Source organism: Hyperolius riggenbachi, chromosome 6 (genome assembly GCF_040937935.1).
Source record: "Hyperolius riggenbachi isolate aHypRig1 chromosome 6, aHypRig1.pri, whole genome shotgun sequence".
Classification (NCBI taxonomy): Eukaryota; Metazoa; Chordata; class Amphibia; order Anura; family Hyperoliidae; genus Hyperolius; species Hyperolius riggenbachi.
Genome location: NC_090651.1, coordinates 117,481,174 through 117,495,043, shown reverse-complemented (window position 1 = coordinate 117,495,043; position 13,870 = coordinate 117,481,174). Strand labels below are relative to the sequence as shown.

At 41.1% G+C, this 13,870-nt stretch overlaps 1 long non-coding RNA gene across 1 annotated transcript in view; it reads left to right on the top strand.

Moving 5' to 3' along the window:
* The window catches only part of LOC137522532 (uncharacterized), a 103,893-nt gene that overhangs the window by 2,469 nt on the left and 87,554 nt on the right, over positions 1-13,870 (top strand). Inside the window, exon 2 of the long non-coding RNA XR_011022320.1 lies at positions 355-387. This is a non-coding gene — a long non-coding RNA (uncharacterized lncRNA). The remainder of the gene's footprint in view (positions 1-354; positions 388-13,870) is intronic.

Sequence of the window (13,870 nt, the reverse complement as noted above, 5' to 3'; positions counted from 1 at the left end):
GGGTCATTCACACTGATACATAACCCATTCACTACAGCCTGTTATATCAGAGGCAGCCAGTCCAAATAAATGGACTGTACTCACACTGCAGAGATCAGAATCAAGCAGTTACATAGATGTAGGAAATGCGTTCTGTAGTTGCTTAATTTAGGTAGGATTTCGTTGGTCATAAAGTGTCTTTACAACTATACATTTTATTTCATGAATCAATTCATTGTTATCATTGGGATGCCCTGGCCATTCAGTATGGATAGGGGTGGGGTGGAGGGTGTTAACATTTTAGGATGACTTAAAATCATTGCTAATTTGGAATGGCTTGCATAATACATACATGCATTTTTCCCTCTTTTTTAGGAATTGGAATTTACACTTTGCGAAGACATACAGGTAAATGATCTCATTCTGTTCCATTGCAAGAATCATACATTATAATTGATCTGTGTTGATTATACACTTTTCTTCTGTTTTAGTTGTGTGCGGTAAACTGTTACAACGTCACTGTCATTGGTCTTCTTCTATCCCTTTTTATCTGGAGCCACAGGGTGGCGCTAACGGTCACAAGGAGCGTTGTGGGGTTCTGTCTGATTGTTCAGGGCTTGCTTTTGAGTAATTCCATAAACAAACTCCAGAGTAGATGCCATCCTTAGATATTTATAAAGAGTTTATGTGCAACAGACAATGTCCTCCCCAAATCGAATCGTTAAAAATGGTTACTCTTGCTTGCTTATTTTTTATTTATTTTGTACTTTATTATTGTTGGGTTTTTTTTTCACAGGTTAGCATAGCTATCGGATTTATTCATAGGTACAAAGTAACATTTAGGTATAGTCTTCAGAACGCAAAGTTACATGAAAGTACACAAGGTAAAACTAATGAATGAATCCATCATTATTTCTGAGGTTATGCTATAAGATCTACGAGCGTATGTGTGCAAAGTGGATAAAACAGCCGTGAAATTACACGTCATCCTTTGCTAATATTTCACCAATATTCAATTATTTTTACATGGAATATATATATATATATATATATATATATATATATATATATATATATATATATATATATGTATGTATGTATGTATGTATGTATGTATGTATATATATATATATATATATATATATATATATATATATATATATATATATATATATATATATATATTGGATCATCTTTTATATGTATTTGACTTAAACACTAGTGAGTTCGTAATGAATATGGCATACTTCAAATATATAAGAATAGGTATAAACAAAACTTAAATTTACTCCAGCGTTACATTTTGAGTATGGTTAAAAAAGAGGTTTATAGATGAACTGATAAAGAACAAATGAAAACTTGGAGGACTTTGCATACAAGTAATTATTGAAGCAGTGTACTGCCACGTAATATAAACTTAATTAAGTGCTCAAGTTAGGAATATAAGCTCACCAGATAACTTTAAACGGAGTGCTTAACCCGCATATATGGTGCTAGGGCAGCAGGCTTAGCGGTCTTCTCCTGCTGCTCCCTCAGTCCGGAAGGGTTAAATTGGCCTCTGCAGTTACGTTATCGCTTCTGTTAATTCGCAATCTTTTTTGTGCACCACAGGTTTGTGCATAGACCGCTAATAGCTAATATATTCAGCTTATCAAAAGTAATCCGATTTATTATAGTGCCCAGTTGCGTGTGTTTTCTCTGTGCCTGTGCACTGTATGTTTGAGTGTGCTTGTTTTGTGTGATATATACACAAAATATATATAATATATTGAATAAATCACATACACTTGTGGTGCACTGGTGTGTGGCTGTGTGTGTAGTAAAAGCCTGTGACGTGTGGTGTCAGTACCTATATCTTATGTATGCTTATGAATGCGTGCAGATTTGCCGTCTATCCTGTCAATACTGATGAGGCCTTTAAGGAGGACAATATATTAAATATGTTGGCTCCTCCTTCACTTATGTGATAATTGAGATTTCCTCACACCACTCCAGTCAGTCAAAACAGTTTTAATTGTCATTACCTCGGGAGACCATGTTTTCTTGCTTAAATACAACGTGTTTTTTTCCCTGAGTACTGAGCAAAATATGTTTTGATTTCAAAGAGCAGTATTTTCTGAACTCAGGAAAAGGACACAGAAGTTTTAGGAAGAGTCTCCCAGGCCTGAGGGGGTGAGTGTTGCATCACGTGACATGACGTTATATTACTGAGTTTGTACAGTGTGATAGCTCTGTTGCCATCTGCTGTATATACAGACCATATACAAGTCTGGCCATTGTTATACAATATTCTTATGTTTAACATTCACAACAAGTTGTAGTGACCTTCTGTTTCCAGCAAATCTCATTGATTCTTTAAAACTGTGTCACATACCTGGAACTATTCTCTTACCTCTGCTAAAACTACTTGGAGTGAACCTGAGTTTAGAGGTATATGGAGGCTGCCATATTTATTTCCTTTTCAACAATACTAGTTACCTGGCAGGCCTGCTGCTCTATTTGGCTGCAGTAGTGACTTAATAACAGCAGAAACAAGCATGCAGCTAATCTTGTCTGACAATAATGTCAGAAACACCTGATCTGCTGCATGCTTGTTCAAGGTCTATGGCTGAACGTATTAGGGCCTGTTTCCACTATAGCGTTGCGGAATCGGCGGCGAATCACCGCAGGCAAATCGCATGCGGGTGCGATTCCGCATGCGTTTTTTGCTGCGATTTCGCATGCGATTTCGCATAGGTTAGAGTGATGTGATTTTAACCATGTCACTGCCTGTGTGAATTAACATGGGTACCTATGCGAAATTGCATGCAAATTCGCGGCAAAAAACGCATGGGGAAAACGCATGCGATTTCCCTATTAAATACATTGCGTGCGATTTGCCTGCATTCCACATGCAGGCAAATTCTGAGGGCTATGCCGTGCAGAAAAATCCTGCACAGAAAAACGCACAGCAAAACTGACAAGTGGAAACCTGCCCATCCACTTGTATTGGCTGTGCGAATCTGCATGCGGGCAACGCATGCGGATTCGCGATAGTGGAAACGGGCCCTTAGAGGCAGAGGATCAGCATGGCTGCCAGGCAACTGGTATTGCTTATAAGGAAATAAATATGACAGTCTCCATACCTCTTATCTCGGGTTCACTTTAAGGGCTCGTTTCCACCATAGTGAATCCGCATGCGGCGCCGACATGCGGATTCGCTTGGTACATTGAAGTGGCTGGGGCTGTTTCCATATGTGCGGCATGCGGGAGCGATTTGGCGGCGGGCCAAATCTGCACGACGGGACCCACAGAATTCGCCTGCGTCGGGAATCCATGCGAATCGCCGCTAATGTATTTAATAGGAAAAACGCATGCATTTTGTACATGCGTTTTTACCCGCGATTCGCGTGCGATTTCGCACCTTTTTCAATGTTATTTTGCCCTGACAGAGTCATGGTTAATTTCGCATGGCACCCTGCCATGCGAAATCGCACGCGAAATCGCGGGTAAAAACGCATGCGGAAATGCATCCGCATGCGTTTTTACAAGCGTCGGGATGCCGGCGAAATCGCGTCGAAACGGGCCCTAAAAGGTTGTTTTCCCGAGATGGATATTTTATCTTCCTACTAGATATGATTTTTAAATGATATCCGTTTTAGGCAGATTGTTTTTGGTAATAATAATAATAATAATAATAATACCTTGTTAATAAAAGTGAAAGTATTGACATGTAAAGTTGCTCATTCATTCTCTGACTTATTTCTGTGTATCTTCCCTCATATACATTGCCCACTTTCTCATCCCTCTCTGCTTGAACTGTATGGGATCATTGCATGAGCAAAAGGAGATGTTATCCCTTAGTCCTGATAATTATCATTATCATTGTTTGTCACCTGATTGTCACCTAAGCGTAATTCATATACAAGCTCAGTTTTACACCTTCATCCTGTAATGTACTTGTGAATTCTTCAGAGGCTGTATTGCAGTACTTCATGGGCAGATATAGAAGCCTGCAGACTTCAGTTTTCACAGACAATTCAGAGGGAGTTCACTGGAATTCCCTCTTTAGAGCAATGCAGATTGATAAAGCTGAAGACTTGGTTGCTGATAGGAATAGGTTGGGAATTCCCACAGAATGCACCTCTCTGATAATATTTCTTGCTTCTTCATATTTACAGGCATTTGATGCATTTTACTAAGGATAGGTGCACAGTAAGGCATTGCGTTACACTCCCTGTAAAATAGGAACACAATGGAATGGGAAAGTCACATTGCATGTTAGCCAACCGTTGTGTCGCATACAGTGAAGTATATAGTCGATGTTTTTATTTGGCATCAGTTTTTGATCCATTCCATTAGCGTGCAGGCAATGGGATGCGTCCGTTGCTCTGAAAGTATTGCAGCTTCGCCAAACGTGTGGTAAATTTGGCGGAATGTGCCGAATGGATCAGTTTTAATGGAGCTATGTGAACGCATCCTATTGATTACCATAGGATTCGTTCCCCTCGTTTTTTGGGTGAATGTCCCTAAATCTGTCATGATCTGAAGAGGAATTTCCACTGAATGTTTTACTAATAAGAAGAAAAGCTAGTCAATGAGATGTGAATAATTCTGCCTTGCACACAAATGTAATGCAAATTGTACGCAGCTTGGAAATGAGCCAATCAAAATTAATAGGAAGTACATCTGATTGGCCCAATACCAAGCTGCATAGAGTTTGCATTAAATTTGAACACAAAAGTCTGTTTCAACTTGATGTGCATTTCAAACAAACTTTCTGTGAATCCAAACTGCAGGTTTAGGTACAGATTTTTTTAATTTTACCCAGCATCCATTTCTCTAGTCTGATGAAGCACATGCAATGCTTTTCAAATTGATAACTCCGTTTATCTCATCTCCAATCCTGAAAATCCCAAGTCAATTTTACCATTTGCACTTAATGAGTATGACTCTGAAATTCCTCTTCTGTCTAAGGGCTGATGCACACCGAGCGGCTTTTTCAGCGTTTCTGCAGCCGCTTGCGGCTGCGGATCCGCTTGGTCAATGTATCTCAATGGGGTGGTGCACACCAGAGCGGGAGGCATTTTGCAGAAACGAAAAATGCTGAGGTGAGGCATTTTTTGGATTTCGGATGCGTTTCTGCCTCAATGTTAAGTATAGGAAAAACGCAAACCACTCTGAGAAACGCCTGTTCAGAGCGGTTTTGCCGGCGTTTTTGTTACAGAAGCTGTTCAGTAACAGCTTTACTGTAACAATATATGAAATGTACTATACTGAAATCCGCTGCAGCAATCCACAAAACGCTAGCAAAACGCCATAGAAAAATAAGAAAAAGCGTTTCAAAATCTGCTAGCATTTTGCGGATCTGCTAGCGGTTTTTGGTGTGCACCGGCCCTAAGAAAGTGAGTCCTGAGCCTCTCTTATACTCAGTTGCTTTACCTTACAGCAAGTTGTCTCCATTGGAAAATAATTAAAGTGTTGGAGAACATGAACCCCTAACTATTAAAGATGCTTATTAGAATTGGCATTATCTCATGAGTGTCAAATTCAATCAGTAAGGGGCCGAAATGTAAAACATAGTGTAAGTCGCAGCCCAAATTGCTTAAGATTTAACATCTATTGAAAAGTCTCAAATACAATTTTGTAACTATAGTGACTATGGGGGTGCCTATAACCATGCTCCTCCCCATTCTGAAGAGTAGCGCAGGGGAGCAGTTTAATATTTACTGCCTCTAATCTTCCTGACAGACACATGCTCTGCTCTGCATACCTCTGGCTCTGAATGCATGTCAGGTGATCGGGAGCTGGAGGTTTGGAAGTAGAGAGTGTGCATGTGCAGGGAATGACAGAAGAGACATGACAGCACGGAAGTAAGGAAATATTAAAGAGCTCCGCTGCGCTACTCCTCTGTGTGAAGAGGTGGGGCCAGGGGAAAAAATGTGTGTGTGTGTTATTAGCCGCACGGGGGGTTCTATGCAAATTTTGCAGGGGGTCCTATGGGTCTCCAACTGACAATGTTTCAACCAGAAACACTGTCATCCACTGAATGGGAAGACAGTGAACTGTTCTTTTACTGCTTACAACAATGCACATTTGAGGGAAACATTAAATGGCAAGGAGGGCCACATTCGGCCCACGGGCCGTGAGTTTGACACCTGTGTCATAGAAGTCTCCTAGAGTGTATACTGATCATGAAAACCAGTATACAGCAAAGAGGCTAAAGGTAGCCATACCCTTTTCAATTTTTTTTGTCCGATTAGACATTTCATTAGGAAAAAAAATAACATCTAATTGGGCAAAAATTGCAATGGATTTTTATGTTTGTGATAAATGTTACAATCAGCATCACAAAAGAAATACTGAACCGGAATGTTGGTTATATAGTGTGTGGCCAGCTTAAAGGACTTACGAGGGGAAAATAATTAAAAAAGTTAAATACTTGACTCAAATGGTAACTGAACCAACTAGGGGGAATGCGTTACTGGATCTGATCATTTCTAATAGACCAGATAATGTATCAAATGTGCAGGTTCAAGAACATTTGGGAAATAGTGATCACAACATGATAACGTTTGATCTGGTGACTGATAGGCCACGGGGCAACGGGACCACTAAAACTATGAATTTTAGAAAAGCAAAGTTCACTCAAATTAGGCAGGCACTAAGTTTGGTGAACTGGGATAATGTACTACAAGGGGAAGACACTGAAGGGAAATGGCAAGCTTTTAAACTTATACTCAATCAATACTGTAGTATGTATATCCCATATGGAAACAAAATGTCTAGGAATAAAAAAAGGCCTCTATGGATGAATAGAAAGGTTAAAGATAAAATGAAGAGGAAAAAGAATGCCTATAAGGTCTTAAAACAGGAGGGGACCGAGGCTGCACTAAGCAATTATAAGGAGTGCAATAAAAATTGTAAAAAAGAAATTAGGCAGGCAAAGATTGAAGCTGAAAAACAAATCGCTAAGGATATCAAATCTAACCCAAAAAAGTTTTACAAGTACATTAACTCTAAAAAAAGAAAGGTTGACTGTATAGGACTCCTAAAGGATGAGGATGGGAACTCAATGGTGGATGACCAAGGTAAGGCAGAGTTATTAAATGCTTTCTTTGCTTCTGTCTTCACAAAAGAAACAGCACTGTTGCAAACTACAGAGGCGGAAGTGTCTCAATCTTCTAACTGTAATATTAAATACTTAACGCAGGAAGAAGTGAAGGCAAGACTAAATAAATTAAAAATAGACAAGGCACCTGGCCCGGATGGCATGCATCCTCGGGTCCTAAGGGAATTAAGTTCAGTTATAGATAAACCCCTTTATCTTATCTTTTGTGACTCTCTTGCAACTGGCAGAGTCCCAGTGGATTGGCGTACAGCCCACGTTTTCCCATTATTTAAGAAGGGCAAAAAATCTGATCCAGGAAATTATAGACCTGTAAGTTTAACATCAGTTGTATGCAAACTATTTGAGGGGTTACTAAGAGATACTATACATGACTTCATAGTAGAAAATAATCTTATTTCTCAGCATCAACATGGTTTTACTAAAGACAGGTCCTGTTTGACTAACATGCTCAGCTTTTATGAGGTAGTGAATGCTAATATGGATATTGGGAATGCTGTAGATGTGATATACTTGGACTTTGCAAAGGCCTTCGACACTGTTCCCCACAAAAGTCTGGTGCAAAAGTTGAGGATGCAAGGACTGGGGAAGAGTCTGTGTTCATGGATAGGGAACTGGCTAATGGACAGAAAACAAAGAGTTGTGGTCAATGGATCGTACTCAAAATGGGAGACTGTTAGCAGTGGGGTCCCACAGGGGTCTGTTCTGGGTCCAGTGCTCTTCAATTTATTTATTAATGACCTAGTAGATGCAGTAGTGAGCAATGTTGCTATTTTGCAGATGATACAAAATTGTGCAGAATCATCAACTCTCAGGAAGATAGTGTCATATTGCAACAGGATCTGGATAGGATGGCTATATGGGCACATACATGGCAGATGAAATTCAATGTTGAGAAATGTAAGGTCATGCATTTTGGACGTACTAATGGTCTAGCACCATACAAAATAAATGGGATACAGTTGGGGACATCAAACTTGGAGAAGGACTTAGGAGTACTCATTGACAACAAGTTAAATAATCGTACTCAATGCCAAGCAGCTGCAGCTAAAGCTAACAAAATTTTGGGATGCATTAAAAGGGAAATAAAAACTCGAGATGCTAGCATAATATTGCCCCTGTTTAACTCTCTAGTAAGGCCACATCTGGAATATGGAATTCAGTTCTGGGCACCACATTACAAAAAAGATATTGCAGTTTTAGAGCAGGTGCAGAGACGAGCAACAAAATTGATGCGTGGGATGGAAGGTCTCACTTATCGAGAAAGGTTAGATAAACTGGGTTTATTTAGTCTAGAGAAAAGACGCCTTAGAGGGGATCTAATTAACATGTATAAATACATCAGAGGGCAATATAATACCTTGGCGGATGAGCTTTTTGTCCCTAGGCCTTCTCAAAGGACTAGAGGACATGATCTGCGCATGGAGGAAAAACGTTTTAGCCATTTATTTAGGAAAGGGTTCTTTACAGTTAGAGTGATTAAGATGTGGAATGCATTGCCACAGGAAGTCGTTATGGCAAACTCTATACCTGCATTTAAAGGGGGCTTAGATGCTTTCCTTGCGTTGAAAGACATCCATGGCTACAATTGCTAGGTAATGCCTAATGATGTTGATCCAGGGATTTTATCTGATTGCCATCTGGAGTCGGGAAGGAATTTTTCCCTTTAGGGGCTAATTGGACCATGCCTTGTAAGGGTTTTTTCGCCTTCCTCTGGATCAACAGGGATATGTGAGGGAGCAGGCTGGTGTTGTACTTTATACTGGTTGAACTCGATGGACGTATGTCTTTTTTTAACCAAAATAACTATGTAACTATGTAACCCTATTGTTATTTAACATCCTTAGGGGACACCATGCGCACCCGCAGTCCATTCCGCCGTGTCTCTTTTATAAATCCATGGCTCCCATGGGGTCCCGACCCGATCCCTCAGGTCGTCGTCACCTGCCCCAATTAACATGGCCACTGGGTCCTGCCATGCTTGCGCTGTTGTCATAGCCGCAAGGGTGGCTGCGCAGTCTTTCTCCAGCTCTGACCTCATTCCCAGCGGTCTCGTGGAGGTAAAGCATGCGAGACCGCCGGGAATGAGGTCAGAGCTGGAGGAGGACTAAGAGCTGTACAGCTGCGCTTGAGGCTATGAGAACAGCACAGGCGCGGCAGGACCCGGTGGCCATGTTAATTGGGGCAGGTGAAGACGACCCAAGGGATCGGGTTGGGACCCCACAGGAGCCCTGGATTTATAAAAAATACGCGGCAGAATGGATTTGGGGGTGCGGATGGCGTCCCCTAAGGATGTTAAATTGCAATAGGTTATTAACTTTTTTAATCATTTTCGCCTCGTAAGTTCTTTAAGGCTCAGGCGAGCTAGGTGGGCATTATTCTTTTTATATTTCAACTTTCTCTTGACCTATTATTCAGACTCTAAAGATGGAAAGGCAGAAACCCTTTTAAGTACGTGATCTTGTTCTGAAGATCCTTCCATTTGTGATATGATCCTGTCTCCCAGTAAATCTTTATTGCTCCAGCTTAAACTTTTACATCTGATCATTGACAACCTTTCTTGCCCCTGGAATATGATCTCCTTTGACTTTGTTGAAGAATTGGAAACTTCCAATGTGGTAACTCAATCCTACAAGATGACAAAGTTCGTACTGAAGAAAGGAACCCCTTTATCCAGAGACACTGCTATGGCTTTGTTCAAGCGGCTGCATGAACCTCCTGATGTTGTAGTATGGCTTGATTCTCCTGCAAATTTTTTGTGGGAAGTTGGTAAAAAATGTTTATCCATTACTTCTACTCTTTGGGGAACCACTCACAGACAATGGTCAGATTGAAAGCACTAACTAGTGTCTAGAGCTTTACCTTCTTTATTATACAAATCCAGCTCAAGATAACTGGGCACAGTTCTTGCCATTGGAGGAATTTCCCTATAACATCTCAGCTGGTTTCTGAAGAGCTCCCATGTCCATAGCAATGGGTATGTGGCTATATGGGATTGAGGATTTTTCATCCTTTTATAAGGCACTTCCACTGCTAGTAGGCACAGTGAGATGGCAACTAGAACTCAGGGGGTCTGTCTATACTTATTACCAGCTACTATGCTTGAGTGCAGAGCTAGTCTACCTCCAACACGTATTCTCAAAGTGATTTATTTGTTATTGTATTAAACATAAAAACAAAAAACAAATCCAAACTTAACCAATGTTAATTTTAATACCAGATGCACCACTTTCCTGTATACTATCATCAAACTTTTCTCATTCATTAACTCACCTTCTAATTTAACATCATATAATTCATAATAACATTTCAGTACAATACTGAAAGTAAGTTAAACCCTGATTTACCATGACTTCATTTCTTTGCACCCTATTATTTAGTACACTTTTGCTTTTTTAGGTTCTGAATTAGTTTTGTATGTTAGCAGTAAGAAATAGATAATGCTAGAAAGATCACAAAGGAAGTTGAACACATCAAGTCAAGACTCACGTGTTTACTACTATGGAAAGCAAAGTCCAAAGTTGAGAATTATATTTTAAAAAATGACTTCAAGTTAAAAAACTCAAGAGTACTGCTGGAATGCAGTAGTAATTGCAAGTATTGTGTTATGTTTTTATTGATTTCAGTGCTCTTGTGCAGCCTGTGAACCAAGGATTGCACTGTTCCTGAACTCATCTTACCGTTAAGCTAAAGAGGTACTTTAACCTTACCACGCCACCGACCACACTAAAGGGATGTGGGTGAGGTCTCCCCGGTGGATGGCAGCAACAAGGTTGGCCCCATTATCGGACACCACCTCTCCGACTCTGAGGCTTCTGGGGGTCAGCCAACTCTTCTCCTGCTCTCAGAGTTTGTCCAGGACGTGGTCTGCTGTCAGTTAATTCTTGCCAAGGCTGACCATCTCCAGCAGCGCTTGACAGTGGCGGGCCTTCACACTGCTGCTGAGGCGGGGGCATTTGGTGGAGAGTGGAACCGGACCACAGAAACCTGCTTAACTTTCCCTGATCCTGCTGCGGGGTGGCACCACCCACTGGCTTGACGATGGTGCTGTCCCCTCCTCACCCCTTTCCACCAAACTGATCCAGTGGGCCGTGAACCACAGATAGCGGCCTGTCCTGAACCTGCTGCTCCAGGAGTCCATTGTCACATGGACCCGCTCCCCTACCGCATGGTCTAGGCCACGCTCCACATTGGCCATCGCGAAGCGGTGCAGTGCTTGCATGGCCATGCATGAGAAATAGTGCCGACTGGGTATTGGCTGTGCTCTGCAGGACAGCACGCATGTTGCTCCCCTCCTACACAAAGGAGTACGGGAGGAGCGTGGAGGTCATGGCCTGTACAAGCAGGCCGTTGAGCTGCCGGATGCGACGACTGCTGGGAAGCTGAGCCTTGATGACAAAGGACTTGCTCAGCATGGTCTGGTGTCGCTTCTGGCTTGCATGGGATGAGGAGGAGGGAGCAGAGGAGACCGAAGAGGACTGGCTGGCTGAACAGGCCTCAGTGTCGGCAGGAGTGGCAAAGGGGATTCTGGTGGTGTTTTTTGGCCGGAGCACTGCCAGCACCAGCTTCCTTAAGCCTCTTGAATTCCTCATGCTCGTGAAGATGTTTTTGGAAAGATGAGTTATGAAGCTGGAGGTGCCATAGTTGGAGGGGTTGCAACCTCTGCTCATCTTCACCTTGCACACATTGCAAGTTACAAACTGGCTGTCCACTGAGGGCAGGTCAAAAAACTGCCAGATTGGGGATAGAAATTTGCCCCTACACCCTGAATGGGCTACTGCTGCTGCTTTTTCATTCATTCAGTAGCTGATACCACCTTTCCCACGAGAAATCTTTACCTTTTCTTGAATAAATCATCAGGGGAGTCTGTAGGGCTGATATTGTGGTGAAACCCTCCCACAGTGTGAAGTCAGCAATAATCCGACAGTCAAAGGAGGGATCCGCACACAGTCTACAAGAAACAACGTGCTTTTATTGTTCCAATGCACACATACTGTATAATACACACCAAATTGTCTCAGCCGACAATTGTTTTGGGGCCAATCAGGTCCCCATTATCAAGGCATAAGCAGACAACATATGACCATGGTCCTGACAGTTTGCTGTCTGTGAACCTCATTGCACTGTGTAAATAATGCCTTTTCCCAACTGCCAAGCAGGCAATATCTCCCTCTGTACTCTCAGTAACGAACATTCCATACAGATCACCTGGCAGAACAAAGATGTCCCCACCACCAGTGATACGTTTCAGAATGTAAATCGGAAAGGAAGAAAGATATTACAATGGGCAAACACTGATTAAATAAAAATATTGTAAAAAAAAAAAAAAACCAGTTTCATTCATGACGTTATTTTCACTACAGTTCCTCTTAAAGTGAACCCGAGGTGAAAATAAACTGATAAGATAAACAATTATGTTTATCCTCCTACTCCTGAATCCTAAAATGACTTTTTTTTAGATATCTCATGGCTTTATTTTATATTTAAACACTTACAAAGTAGGTTGAAGTAGGTTGGTAGTAATGTTTTACTGTCTCTGATTGGCAGCCTATTAAGTGTCCCAGAGTTATAAAAACTCATTAGTTCATTTCTTTTCTCTCTCTCTGCCCTCAGAAGTTGTATTCTCCCAGGATTTAGATATTTCTAAAAGTAACACAAGGGCCCCTTGCAGAGCATGAACCTGGGTTTCAGTGATTGCCCAGTTGTTTAGCAGTACATTTGAAGAATCAGATAAATACCTCGAAGCAGCTAGTAACGTTACCTAGTTGACCTAACAATTTAAACTTTCTTCATGATGAGTCTATAGTTTCTACCTTGCATTACATTAACAGTCATTCACATTTTTCACCTTCACCACTTCATCACCCCTCTCTGTAATCTTTCTTTCCTTTTTTTTTACATCCTCCATCTGTGACCTTTTTGTGTTTACTGATTCTATGTATTATCCTCATCTTGAATGAGATTCTACTTGCTCTGCATGGAAAAGAGGATGCTTTTACATTTCATCCAGGGGTGATTCAAGATGCACTTTGATTACTTTCCACATTAATACAATGGGGATTTCAGCTTGACACATCTATCCCTATATAATTAAAATATGAATTGAACCAAACTGTGATGCACACTACTTAATGAAGCGTCAGGTACAATCACATCCATGTGCTTTAGAAGAAAAGCATATTTCCTTTTAATAACATAATACCCAGCACCAATCAATTAACCTCTTACCGTGTCATTATTAATGTACACGCCAGCTCCCAATGTTGTCTATTAGTATTGGAAAAATCAAAGCCAAGGGTGAACTCGACTTTCCTATACAGAATCTCATTTAAAATGTTAATTACAAAGCAACTAATTAAAACTGCTATTTGAGCACTAATCAATTACTTTATTTCGTGGGGGGTGTAACTTGAACAAATTGAATGTTGCCACTTTAGGGTATCAAGTTATTAACTCAAACGGACGGTCGATGATGGGACAATGAGAGAGAAGTTTGTGCTGTATTGATTTATGTTTTCAGTGGATGGAAGTCAAGCTTTATTTAAAGCTAATGAAGTCTGCACAGCGGCGTAGTGGTTAGGTCTCTTGCCTGGCAGCACTGGGTCACTAGTTCAAATCCCAGTTAGGGCCCTATCTGCATGGAGTTTGTATGTTCTCCCCCTGTCTGTGTGGGTTTCCTCCAGGCACTCTGATTTCCTCCCACATCCCAAAAACATACAGATAAGTTAATTGGCTTCCCCCTAAAAAATGGCCCTAGACTACGATACATGCACTACATAACAT